The following is a 15,000-nucleotide window of genomic DNA, read 5'->3' as shown; positions in this document are numbered from 1 at the left end:
CACAGAACTGTGAAGAAAGGAGAACATCTGCAGTTTGTCAATCAGTGGCCGTGCACAGCAGAGGAGCCGCACTAACTGCATTACACCAATAAGAACTACAAGTAATAGCCTCTGCCTACAAACGTGACTGGGTAGTTGGGACTTAATTAAATGGCAATCAAGCAGTGAAAGGCAAGAGGCGCTGCTTACTACACTTTTGTGTTGCACTTAAGCATGGGTCATGCAAGTGATGCATGCTTACTCTGTAGATTATGGGATTATTGGGCAACAGTTAATTTACTGATTGCATCAACACTACTTTTGTCTTCATGTTCTCTATCTGTTCTGTAAGAAGAAAAAAACAACAGATCATATGAGAACTTTATGCAGTTGTAAATCAAATAGAATCTGATGCTGCTATGTATATGAGAGGACTTACTGGAAGGCATAACAATCCTTTACATTTGTGGATGTGTCTGCTTGTTTTCCCCACATTTACAGTACTGTATTCACATGTTCACAGGCACATTGTACACTAACTCCTTTAGTGCAAGTGTTCCGATATTTGTTGTTGTGATTGATTGATGTAGATGTTACACACTTAGGTACACACCAGAAAATATTCTTAAACTTCCAGACACTAATATTAAATAAACTTTTCTTAAATGACACATTCAGATAGGTGAAATATGTCCCTTAAGGGTTAATGCACAACCTTTGGATAAAACTGACATTCCATCCTATGAGAAATACCAGGTATTAGAATAAAAATCACCATAAACCATCCTGTAAGGAAAAGTAAGTGCATCAATATGCATGGAATGGAGACTGTGTCACCTTATGAAACTTTAAGAACTGGTACTTTGGCCACAAAACTTCTGAGGTTAAACATGTTTTACATTTTGCAAAGCTTAAAAACAAAAAGTAGACATAAATCATTGGCATATGTTCCCTAATAAATTAAATGAGCATTTGAAATTCAGGGTTAAGAAGTTGGCTAGCATATTACCGCATATATCTTGTATTGTGTCGTGTCAAGATTTCGAAAAGAAAAAAATAGTAACATGTGATATATCCTAATAGCAACATGTTGCTAGCTACTAGATGAATACATTAAATAAATAAATGAATGAATAAGGTTAACTGACATAGTTCCTACCAAGACAGTATCCACTACTTATATGGTGATGTAAGATCCATCCCTCAGCCTGAACCCACATCATGCTACAGTAGCACATGCCTCATCTATGGATCTATGGATCTGTCATCCTTTTATGCAAATGGAAGGCAGTGCTTCTGCCGCTGTTGAATACATTCTTAAAATGACTACTGTTTGCCAGTTTGAAGCAGCTCTGCCCCTTTTCACATACATCAGCCCTTACTGCTTGCTGCACAGAATGTTCTTCTTCCTAGTCAAATATTACACTTCCTTCTCTGTACCACTGTTGTTAACGCAAGGTCCAGTGACATTGCTGATGTCAACATAACAGTGATTTGTGGAATATGTGTAATGATTCTTGCACTGCAACCGCTAGTACATGTTCCACAAAAGGTCTCTGTTTTGGAAAAGGATTAGTTTGGTCTAGTGAGACTGCAAGGGTACTGATGTTTATGGAAATATATTAAAGAGAGACAACATTTGACCAGGCCAGTGCCAAGTACACTACTATCAGGTGAGTGCACATTCCTACCTCAGAAAGTCTGGCCTGCTTATCATCCAACCACTAAAAGACATACTATTTTAGTCAGGTTAGTACCTGCAGTCCTTCAGTGTTCATTCAGTCCTGTAAGATGAATGCATGCTCAAAGACCAGACAGCTGATCCTTGTAAGTACACACATGGCCAGATCCATTAAGCTAGACTCTCCAAGACATGAAATTCCTCCTGGCAAATGCATAATATGAAAAATGGGACATATTGCCCTCTATTACATCACTGTATATATGTGCGTGTGTGTGTGTGTGTGTGTGTGTGTGTGTGTGTGTGTGTGTGTGTGAGTGTGTGTGTGTGTGTGTGTGTGTGTGTGTGTGTGTGTGTATATATATATATATATATATATATATATATATATATATATATATATATATATATATATATATATATATATATATATATATATATATATATATATATATATATATATATATGGGTCTGGGACTAATCAGCAAACGGCCATTTCACCGAATTTGAAATGGACGTGCATACTTACGCGAAAGTGCTTTTCATTGAAGAAGCACTTTTGCATAAGTATGCCTGGAGGTAGAAGGAATTGTGGGGGAGTGACTGTTGCGGAGATTGTACTATGGTGCGGTTAAGGGAATTTTTCCCTTTTCCCCACTGTAGTGCGATCTCGGAATGAGAATAATAAAGTAGAGGGGTGTGGGGGGCTTGCCCCCCTGCATAAACACTTTTTTATTCATTAGTAATGTTTTGTTTTTAACGCGCTTTAACAAAAGTGCTTTTTCGGTAACAGCACTTTCATTAACGTGTGATCGGGTAAGTTGGATTCAGACTGTTGAACTTTCATTCAACAGTCCTAGATATATATATATATATATATATATATATATATATATATATATATATATATATATATATATATATATTACTCTTCTGTCTATAAATAAGTATATATATCCTGCTTAGAGGATTACTCTTCTGTCTATAAATAAGTATAACTATATTTGAGAAACCCATCTTCTTCAGAGATCACTGCATACTTCTTTCCAAGGCATAAAATCTTTCACTGTTAGTGCCTACCTCATACAAATGAAATATGATGTCACAGGGTTAATTCACACCAATACGTAGCGCCATTAATTTATAGATCAATGCACGCACTGAGGTGAGAGACAAGTGGTGCCCATTATCAGTACATAACACGATGTGGATATCTATACCATGTGCAACCAATCAGAAAGCTTCCTGTTCTGTCAAGTTCTGGTTAGATGCTATACTATACTGACAATCAAATGATTTCTCATATCAATATAGGCCCCTGATATTCAGACACAGTAAGTTCCTAGTCTAAACAGGCCACCTACCTAGAAACATGAAGACCTCACCAGGCCTGCAGGGGTATCATGGGCTTCATCAGCCCACTGAAGCACCAGTTACAGCAGCACAGAAATGAAATTCCACTTATCTAGTGTACAGCCTCTGCTTTGTGCCTCCCAAAACTCAGTGTACAAGTCACAGCATGCACAGAATCCGGTGTCTAGTTCATTTTACATTACAACTATAGGAACATTAAATTCTCTCTTGTTTGTACCAACAGTTTGAAAACAGCACAGACAAGTACACACCAGCTTTCTGAAGTTCTGTCATATGTCTGCAGGGCACATCTCTTTCTCACAAGTAAATGGTTTCTTCATTTCAGTGTGTACCTCCTAAAAAGTTATTAAGTCCCACTAAGTAACTGCATACCATTTGCTCAGGCAACAGATTCCTTCAGGTTAATATCAGCACAAGTAATTGAGAAGCTTAAAAACCATTCTTACAGTTGAAGGTTTTTGCAAGTCAAAACATCTCGCATCCCGTTCATATTTATATGAATTAAACAGTCACTGCGGACAAGTTTTGTAGAGTCTGACAGATGTCTTCAGTTACTAAAAAGCTTTTTGGCAGATCTCGATCATATTTAGTCAGGATTAGAACAACCCTTACAGAAAATCAAACATATTTACAGATTCAGTGCTCACATTCAGCATAAATTCATGTGCATTTCCTACCAGGGATACTGCACACCCTTCAGCCCCGAGACCTGAGGTCCTGCCAGCTTTAGCTAGCCTACACTTTTCTGTTGCTCTTTTTTCAAGGTTAGAACACAACTTTTGCCGGGCACAAGTGCTCTTTCCAGGACATTCAGTCACAACCAACAGTTCTCCTAGGGCAAATAACCACAACCTCCTGGACATATAGTTTCACTGTAGTAGTTAAAACGTCAGTGCAGGGAAAGCTCAGCATTTTTACACACACACACACACACACACACACACACACACACACACACACACACACACACACACACACACACATATATACACGCACACACTACTCAGACACGCATATTCATAAATGCATAAAATATACACATACATCATACACACACACACACACACACACACACACACACACACACACACACACACACACACACACACACACACACATATACACACATTTACACACACACACACACACACACACACACACACACACACACACACACACACACACACACACACACACACAGGGAACAAGAACAATTATTCTTGATAGATTATACATGCACATGTGCACACTCACACAAAGCTCCTAGTGTAAGCAAACCACTTACCCGTGACACACGCACATATATACAGTCACTCTACCAATATAGTACAGTATTGTAAAGAGCAGTACAATGAAATGTTAAAAAAGCACTAAATGCTGCAGAAGCTGAAGAAACAACAAGTAAAAGAGACCCTTACCTAACATAAAAAAATGGCACAGTTAGTATGCAGGAGATAAATTTGTACAAGCAGCACATTCACTTTTATTAGGCTACATCAAACTGTTATACCTGGAGCTGTAGCAAAATTTGCTATTTTTCCATCAAAGCAGGCACCTTATGCATCAGCTTCTGTGTAGGTTCCACAGGACAGAATAGAAACTTAGAAGAAAGGAGATTAAAAGGTGTCCGTTTTACAGAACTGTTCTTCACAGGAATAATAGGACAAATGCAGGTGAAACTGGCCTTGGCAGCCCATTAGTGTCTGTTCCTTTTCAGTTAAACCTCTATCAAAACTGATACAAACTGCAATAAAAGAAGGCAACTCTGACCCCTCTCTGGCAGGGTCTGAGTGATGAGTTTCCTCTTAAAGAAACAGTCGACCCATCTAACTGTCACATTCTGCTGCCTTTGGAGCGACTATCTTTCAATGCAGCTGCTGCTCTGCACAGCCCATTTCCTTATTTTTTCTCACTGGCTCCACTCCTTGTCCTGCCTTTTTTTTCCAGCACATTCTATATTTGGCAGTCTTTTTCATCTGTATATCAAAAATGTACAACTTATTTCAGCAGTTCACCAGAAGGGGTTAAATTTAGAGGTATTGTACAAGCATGTTTTATTTTCATGGTAGACATGAGGGGATTTATGTTTGTACTTCCACAGGAGTTAATAGTTTTTTTAAATCAATTTCCTGATATATAAACTACACACACTCTTTTGAATGCTTTTAGTTTTCTCACTGCTGATGCTAACTTTCCAAGCGCATCACCTGCATTGCTAGGATTAATAGTCTTCTTTAATATTTGCTTGCTTGGGACATCTGTAAGACTAAACGTTATTAATGTTTTGGTTTTGGAGTCTCATAGGACTCTGAATATAGGGGAAGGGGTGCTGAGTTGCTTTAGTATCATATTTGTGGCATTTAAACCAATGTTATACATGAAGCATAGGTCTTGCAACAGAATTTATCCTATTAATATGGTTAATGAATAAGAGCTTGCCATTTCTAGACTGGTACCTGGGAATGAATCATGAGTCAAATGAAAGAAGTTTAGCACACATAAATCAGCAAACCCATGACGCAGTTATAACAGATATAAACATTCATTTGGTGAAGTACTTTTTACTGTTTATTCTGACTTCTAGGGCCTATTCAGGTTTGCTCTAAGATTTGTTTATGCAGATTTTGGTGCTTAACTTCAGTTATATGCTTGTTTGGCACAAAGCAGGGTTCCAACTCTGTGTACAGAATGGGAGAAAGCCTAGCAGATATTTATCCATACAACTCTGGATAGAGAGTTTATAGGGAACCCAATGTACTTGTTACATATTCATGTAGACATTGTGACCATTGTATTTCCGGCCAGTTAACCAAACATTTAACTACCTTTATCTGAATGTCCTGGAAAAAATGCGTTTTAACAGCATTTTTCATGAATAACATACATGGCCCTCAGTGACAGCAGACAGAAGCAAGATTCACAGAACATTTTTCAAAAATAATACTATTTTAAAAATGAACTTCAAAGACATACACAAAGTCATAACAATGCACAGTTCAAGTGTATTTTCAAAGAACAGGTGATTTTGGCACAAGGGAAAGCAGTATAAACTAAGGCTGCTCCTAGACAGCTGAAAGGTCCTTTGCAGAAATGCTGCTGCCCCCCCACACACACACACTCTACTTACTTGTGTAGTTAAAAAACTGAAGCATGCACTGCAGTTTTTAAAATGACAAATTTGCTGGATCTTAGGCTATAACAGGAGCAAAGCAACAGTCTTACCAGCTCATATACATGTTAAAACTTCTTGGCACATAGAGTAATAAAGTGCATGTATAAATTATTCTGATTGTGAATGTTGGTCACTGCTATGTCAGCATCAACGGCTGAGCTCACCAGTTCTGACGTGACAACTCACTCTCAGTGGCAGCACAATGTTACCTCTGAAGTCAAAGTAGTGTAGTTACCATCAAATTTCAGTTTGTCCTGCCTCCCTAATATAAATACGCTCCTTGATAGGCCATACATTACATGACATCACACTGCAGCCAATTTGCCAAAGACACTATTTCTAACATTTGATTTTCATAATTATAAATTGTGAAGTGTGACCAGGCTGGTTGGTTCTCAAATACTTGAACTAGAATGATCATACACTGTAGAAGGGCCAGTAACTTACTGAAATCTGTTTATTTTATTTTATTTAAGTGTGAAAATGATAATTAAATGAGGTGTCTTTATTGCTAGTCCTAGCTAATGTCACATACTTTAAAAAAAAGGAGCAGCAATACCCCCTGTCATATTATCACTCACTTATGCTTGGAACTCACACCGAATACTGGGACAGCTTCTGTACAACTCGCACGAGTTCTGTAAGAGCTAGGCCATTTAAGAACAGCATGAAGCCACTTCAGAGAAGGGGCTTTTTTGTTTTACATCTAGAAAGGTATTGCAGCTCTGTCACTACTGGATGTCTTACCTTATGTGATGCCAGTGATGGAGCCATCATTGCTAAAGCATCAGCCATTGGCAATATAGCTAGATGTTACTGTGTTGTCTCCATCTGTCAGTCTTTGGCAGGCAGAGATTGTGAGGCCATTAAAGTTTAATAAGAGAACACTCCCTTTCCCAACTTGATAATAGTTTCCATTTTAAAAAAAGAGGTCAAAGAGAGAGTAGACAATTGTTTTTTTTTCAGCTTCATTAGGATGTATATTCCAGTTTTTAGTATTCATTTATCTGTTATAAATGGATATTTTACCTTGGAGTGTCATCTGCTTTACTGCTAATACGTTAATTTTATGGGTGAGATATGTTTCTGAATGAATACATTGTCATCAGAAAAAAAATACCAACAAGCATAACATTCATTATGGCTGAAAATACTTCTTACATGTTATATTTAAGCTATCTGAGGAGATGTGAATAGTCAGAAATAAAACACAAATACTAAGTGCATGAGAAACAGTTTTGACATCCTCTGGCTGTAACCACAGCTGTTAGGTCTTGATGGAATGCTAACACTAACCTCTAGTTTCACGTGCAGCATATGGACTCACAACCCATCTCACGTTCCATCACTCTTGCTTCCTTTTGGCAAATGTATTATAATGGAGGAGACTAGCAGCCATAGGCCAATCAGTGATGAAGACGCTTCCTCCCTTTCAACCCCTTCTAGGGGCCTTAAAGTGGACTAGAGTCAATCTGCATAATTTTAAATAAATAGTAAGCCTATAATACACAGAACCAGAATAGGAGGCTCACTAGAACATGTAGTGATTATACCAAATAAATAACAAAATACATTTTTCCTATCCTTGTGTTGTGGTTCTTGAGGATCTGTGCTAAGATTTTTAATGGCTGGAGCATGGAAGAGGAGGAATTTATGCAGTATTAATGGGAAATGCTGTACAGTAATTTATTTAAGATTTTTCAGGGCATGAAAGTAGCAGGCATATTACCATGAGCAGTGCACTGTGAAACAGTAATTATAGCATGTAGAACTAGCACCCATGGCAGCTTGTCTGCTAAAGCATATACCAGCTGAGGAATGCCAATTCAACCAAATGTTGAAAACTGGTGGCCTATACCGGTGGCATAAAGGGATAAAACCTTGACAATGACCTAGATGATCTGAGTTTGAATAGTAACTTAGGAGCTTGATAGTGAAGGCAGAGAGGATGGGCGTGCCCATCTTGCGGGGAGAAGGAGGCATGCATGCTCAGGGTACACTCATACAGTTCAATTTCCTCGATGGACACTGGGGAAGCAACTGCCCAGTGTTACCTGTGGGTGCAAAGGGCTGTCCTGTTTAAGTGCTGAAGCCCATTGCCCATCATACTCACAGGGTGTTATTGGGCTTGACTCATGAAAGTCTACGGGAGGCTTTGGGGAGAGACACTGGGGATAACTGATGGTCACCTGTGAGGGAGCCAAAACCTGGGAAAAAAATGGTGAAAACCGGCGTGTGGGAGGTTGTACTCACTTATAGTTTTATTGCCTCAATATTCCTTTTTAATTTCTCCAAGTCTTTTTGGGTTTCTAATACCATGACAGGAATCAACCCCATTCCTAAATCAAAGTATGATTAAAGTTCATGAAATTAGTATTGTTTCAAACTTTGATGTTCAATTTACATGATGTATGTATGTGAAGGACGAAATTCTTTAGCACAGCTGTACCCCAACATCTGAAACCTACATCAGATTTAGTTCTTCAGGCTAAATGGACCTCAGTGCAGCAGATTCTGCCCCTGGTATATATATATATATATATATATATATATTTTCCCATCAGATGGGAAATGGAACGATTGTGAATTTTTTAGTTACGGTTATTTAGTTTCCTTAAGCTGACAGAAATAACCAAAAGCATATCCGAATGAATTATTACTAGCTAAGTGATTCTTTTTTTTTGAACATTTCATCATTCTCATTTATAAATGAATGTGTTGAAGCCTTCATTGAATGTTATTTATTCTATTTTATTTATTGGAATGTTGCTGGACTGGTCCGACTGGGCCACGAGTACTTATTTTCATCCACAGCTGAGGTAATAAGTAAAACAAATAATGGTTAGTCAAGCAGGTTGCACTGAATATTTGCAACAATATGTATGAGAATGGAATGCTAAAATTGGGAAACTGTGAACAGCATAATACAAGAATCATTTAAGTAAACTAGATTAAACATTTGTAAGTTAATAGCAACTGAGAAAGAGTGAACTGTGGGGTGCGATTGTTTAAGGGTTAGAAGGAGCCATACTGTTAGGTGTATGAAGAGTGATTAGCGGAAATTTTAGTGGTAGAAGATAAAAAAAGTACTAGAGAGTGAAAGCTGTGGCAGAATGAGATGTGTGAGTGCTAAGGATAGCAGCAAGCATATTTAGTAATGGTACCGAAGTGGGCTTTTAAAGTGGATGGAAAGATCGGTTATGTACTTTTGGTGTCAGTTGTAGGCCTTTAGGAAAAGAAACATGGAACACAGCGGATGGAGAGGACAACATATTGTGCCAGATTTGCAAATACTTTTAAGAGTGTGAATATTAAAGGATACAGCGAGGCCAGCCCAAAGTCCTAGATATTTATAATGTTGGATCGGCTTCAAGTAAGTAGCAAGAAGGTGGGCGAGTTAGTGGGACTGCTAAGGAAAGTATTTCAGGGACACTAGAAATGAACTTGAGTGCATTATTAGCTGCATGAGCTGAGATGCAGGATGATTTATAGATTTTAGACTGAGGATTACATGAATTAGTCTGAGGGAAAGGCTAGCATGTAAGAGAGATTTGTGAATTTAGAACATATGAGATATTACTGACAAAGAATGAGAAAAGGTATAGTCCAGGAATAGAGCCTTGTGGAACTATAAATGGGAATTATTTGGCTGGGAAGTACAAGAATAGCAAGTTACTTAAACTGCACAGCCACTGAGGTAGTGCTGGAATTGTATGAGTCTTTTAAGGTCTAGGTTGGAGATGGGAAATAGTTGCAGAAATTTATTGAGACAGATACTGTCAAAAGCTTTGCTGAGGTAATGGAAAATAGTACCTCTTATGTTGGCAGTCTCATTTTAGTTGTAGATGTCATTTGTAAACACGAGAGTAGTGAAGGTACTGACACCCTTGTGGAGGTATGATGATTCTTATAAGGCAGGTTGTGTTGGACAAGATGGTGTTTTAATTATTCTTCTGAGGGATAAGATAGTGTTTCAACTATACTGATACAGCTTTTTCAAGGATTTCTGAGGCTGAACAGACGATGAAGATAGACCTAAAATCATCCACAAAAGATGGATTGTGTGCATCTGGGAGAGGTACTATGGTAGATAACTTCCAGAGATCAGAGATTTTGCTAGATTTTAAAGTGATATGGATGAAATGTTGAAGAGTGCAGATAATACTGTACTTCAGACTTTTATAAATGTGGTGAAGATTGCCTGATTCAGTTTGGCTATACTAGTAAATGGATTTGAGACATTTGTTGGTATGTGATAAGTGAACTAGAGAGAACTCAAAGGACGTTTGGAATGAAAGTGCTGAGCTGGTAGGGGATTTGGGGCTCCTCTCGATGACTGTCACTCCCATAATGTGTTGGGAACATCCTTAATTCAGAGAGAGAGATAAACGGTCTGACCCCAACTGGGGGGAGACTTGATGGTCATCAGAGATGGGGGCAAAAAGTATTAAAAGAAATTCCAAATAGGAAGAAATCTAAGATGGCAAAATGTCTGCCTGTGGCGACCTTTGAAGTATCTTTGGAAGGAAGAAGAGCAAAACCAATGGAGATAGGAAGAATATGTCAGACTGAATGCAGAGTTTCAGAGAATACAATAAGAGATTTTGTATGTGAGCAGAGCAAAGAACAGGAAGAAGATAACAGAATAGGAAAGACAGGAGTTCTCCATGTGAAGAACCGGTGAGATTAATGGACACTTTTAGTTAAAATGGGCATGATAAAGTACAAGGTTGGGATGGACTTAGCAGAAGATATAAAAAGAGGTAGTAGAACTGCATAGAAGGACTGTAACATCAGTGATATGTATCACAAGATGCTCTCTGATCTATAGCCAAACATCATGGGGAGTGAAATCAAATGTGCCCTAGAAATATACCTTTGAACTGTACCTCAAGTTCCTTACTATGAGTCTTTAAAACTTTATTTTCCACCAGTTTCCACATTCAAAGTGCTTGTCACACTTTCATTACTAAGATTTCTTTCAACAAATATCTAGGGTAAATTATATTGAATTATATCCATTCATCAACAGAACTCTTTTTAGATTTGTAACGTAGTAAAGTTTAACAATGCTGGCAGGTTCCTAGATGAAGCTGTTCTCAAGTGTTCTACACCTTGCCTATTTATTCCACAATATGGGAGGTAGTATTCCACATTTTTGGAAACAAAAGGCCAAGAGTTATTCCTAGAAAGTCTTGCAAATATGTAGGCTGCAGGAAGTGAAAGAATTCTTGCTGAATTGTTTCAAATCATACAAAAATGATGCTTTTGTAATGTTACCTTTGGAATCAGCTAGCAAATTGGATTGGAAAGTCAATTTGTATACAATAACAAAAATGGCAACGCTAAAGCCAGATCAAATTATGAAACAATTGCACTTGTTGCCTGTACTAGCAAGGTAATTCTCAAAATCCTGCAAGCTAGACTCCAGCAATATATGAACTGAGAACTGTGAGATGTACAAGCTAGTTTTCTTAGAGATGTAGGCACCAAATGTTGAATTGACAATATCTGCTATATAATAGAGAAAGCAATATTTGTTCTGCTTTATCATCTGCTGTACAGACCTTTACTGTATGAACCATAACAAACTGTGGCAAGTTCTTAGAGAAATGGGGCTACTGGTTCACTTTATTTGCCTCCCAAAGAATCTGTAGGCAGAATAAGAAGCAACAGTTATATTCATTCCTCCCCTGTATGTATTGTTCCCACAATTCCCACTTTTTTCCTTTGTAGTTTGCTCCTACCCTTTTCTAAAGATCACAAATCCAGTTGTTTTATCCTCTGTTACTATATTCACTACTGCTAATATAGTTGGTTTAGTTTTGATTTCCATTTTCTAGTAATTGCTTTTTTGGCAGTTACCATAATTAGAGACAGCAAGGCCTTACCATGTCTAGGTAATTCCGATTCTGTATCATAGCTCAGAAAAATCATCTCCCTCATCACACCAATTTGCCCACCCAGCATCTTTGACAATGCATCCCACAGGGAATCTTTAAAGTCTGCCAACCCAATGCAATACCACAACATAAGCTAATCACCCTAGATATCTGCATCCCGCCCCCATCCACCATTAAGGAAACCACAGTAAAAATTTCTCCAAAGCCAACTTCATGCTTCTTAAGACAGAAGTGGCAAACTTCATGACACCCATGCAGATGGACAATACAGTTACGACTGCTGAATCCTACACAAATGCACTCTATAAGCACTTACACGAGTGCATGGATCGTGCTATCCCACACAGAACCAAGACGCTATCCTCCAAAAAAAGGAAGCCAGTCTGGTGGTCACCTACCATAAACAAACTCTACAACAGAAGGAAGAAACTGTTGCAAAAGAGAATAAAACCCATGAGTGGAGGAGCTCCATGGTCAGCCTCAGTAAGAAGGTGAGATCCCTTATAAGAGCCTCCAAAGCTAGCTACGAAAACAAAATCACCACTGATTCTAGGGGCAACCACAAAGCATTCTATAGCTATGTCAAGAATCTTAATGGCAACACCCAGATCTGCTCTGAGTTACAGCACAACAGCACGAAAATTACAGAACCAACTGATATTGCTAACATTCTGGCAGATAGGTTCAGTGCTAATTTTACCCCCCTCTCACCCTCTAAAGGGCCCATATCTATACAGGAAGAATGCAGAGTCCCTGTAATCACATCTATGCAGATATAAGCTGCACTCTCTAAAACCAAAAACACAGCATCCATGGGACTGGACAACATCCTAGGCTGCGTTTTACACGAACTTCAGAATGAACTGGCTCCCCACCTAAGCACCATGTTCAATCATAGTCTCACATCAGGCTTTGTGCCCATTGATTGGCGTACAGCAACAGTTATCCCACTCCACAAAGGGGGAGCCACCAGTGATCTTGGGAAGTATCACCCTATTCGCCTGATGAGCCTGGTCTGCAAGGCCATGGAATGTATCATCATGAAACTCATAAACAAAGACATTGGTAACCTCCAAACTCTGGACCCCACCCAGTCCAGATTTGTGAAAGGCAGATCATGCCTTCTGGATCTGATCGACTTCTTTGAGGCAGTCACCAAAGCAGTAGACGAGGCTAAGATGGTTCACACAGCCTATCTTGACCTCGCCAAAGCTTTCGACTCCATCTCCCATTCTGGAATTATAGCTAAACTCACTAAACTATGTATAAATCCCTACGTCAGAAGATGGGTTGCCAACTGTCTCACTGACAGAACCCACATTGTAAAAGTTGCAGACTCCAAATCTGACTTCAAACCAGTGACAAGTGGAGTACCACAGCGTTCATTCCTGGGAACTCTCCTGTTTGGTATCTACTTTTCTGAAGTACAGGCTAACACAGAAGGCCTCTGGCTATATATATGGGATCCTGACAGATGCTCGACATATAAATGGGATCTGTACAGATGCTCGACTGCATCTTTCACCGAATCCCAATCTGGTGAGCATACTTGCGCGAAAGTGCTGTTCACCGAAGCAGCACTTTTGCACAAGTATGCTTGTTGTTCTGGTTGTACTATGGTGTGGTAAGGGAAAATTCCATTTTCCCCACTGTAGTGTGACCTCATAGTGAGGATATTAAAGTAGGGGGTGCAGGAGGGCTTTCCCCCCTGCATTCAAGTAGATTTTGTGTTTTTTTTTAACATACTTTTGGTGAAAGCGCTTTCTTTAAAGTGTGTTCGGTGGTAATGGATTTGGGCTTTTGATCTTTCGATCAAAAGTCCTAGATCCATAGATATATATATATATATATATATATATATATATATATATGGTTTACTATCATAATTTCGAATGAAACTCGGTCAACCACACTATGTTCGAACACGGAAAGTCGAACATGGCAATGTCAAACTTCAAAAGCAAGCCTAGGAATGGGTTTTAACATGGGTCGAGATAGGGGAGAGGTATGTAATTTGGCAATAGCAGTGAACCCCTATCTCGACCCATGTTAAAACCCGTTCCTAGGCTTCCTTTTGATAATTCAATAAAGGTGTTTAAAAATACAAAAAAAAAAGAAGCAACAGTTAGACCTGAATACAGAATAACCGATTGGGAAAAGAGTGTGATAATGCTGTATATTTAATTTATGTGGTGAATTTATCATGCAAAATGCTGGGCTACAAAAATTAGATGCTGGAATCAAAATTGCCAGGAAAAATATTAACATCAGGTATACAGATGATACCACTTTGCTGGCTGAGAGTGATAGAGAGTTGAAGAGCCTGTTGATGAAGGTGAAAATAGAAGATTCAAAAGCTGTATTGTTGCTGAGCATTAAAAATAAATAAATGAATGACATAAACTTATATAATTTATGTCCAACCATTCTCTGCAAACAGATGGGAACAAAAAGACGTTTGCTTCTTCAGAGGAAAAACTATAGCAAATCTGGCCAAGATTTTAAACAGTAAAAACAGCTCATTGTCAACATAGCTCCATATTGTCAAATCTATGATTCCCAAATAATAATATATGACTGTAAGAAATGGATTATAAGTAAGTAAGGCTATGCTCTGGAAAATTGCTTTTGAATTATAGTGTTGAAGAAAACTTTTGAGAATTCTGTGGACTGCAAGAAGATCAAATTAGTCAGTACCTATGGAAATAAACCCAGAATGTTCAGTGTCAGATTATGACAATACAACTAAAACTTTGACCATATGAAGACAGCATTCACTATAGACGACAATGATGCTGGGAAATAAAGAAGAGAGCAGCAGAGGTTGATATGGATGACAGCGTTACTGAAGTAATGAACAGGAACTGGCAAGAACTTAAAAAAGAATTTGT

The 15,000-nt window shown here is 38.5% G+C and overlaps 1 protein-coding gene across 1 annotated transcript in view; it reads right to left on the bottom strand.

Moving 5' to 3' along the window:
- Positions 1-4,857, bottom strand: part of DLK2 (delta like non-canonical Notch ligand 2) — a 196,366-nt gene extending 191,509 nt beyond the window's left edge. The window contains exon 1 of the mRNA XM_044061080.1: positions 4,545-4,857. The gene's annotated coding sequence lies outside the window, so the exon portion shown is untranslated. The remainder of the gene's footprint in view (positions 1-4,544) is intronic.
- Between the last annotated feature and the right edge of the window lie 10,143 nt (positions 4,858-15,000).

Source organism: Protopterus annectens, chromosome 1.part0 (assembly GCF_019279795.1).
Source record: "Protopterus annectens isolate FY-2018-M chromosome 1.part0, PAN1.0, whole genome shotgun sequence".
NCBI classification, from domain to species: Eukaryota; Metazoa; Chordata; order Ceratodontiformes; family Protopteridae; genus Protopterus; species Protopterus annectens.
The sequence above is the reverse complement of the archived record's forward strand: the minus strand, read 5'-3'. Positions and strand labels throughout refer to the sequence as shown.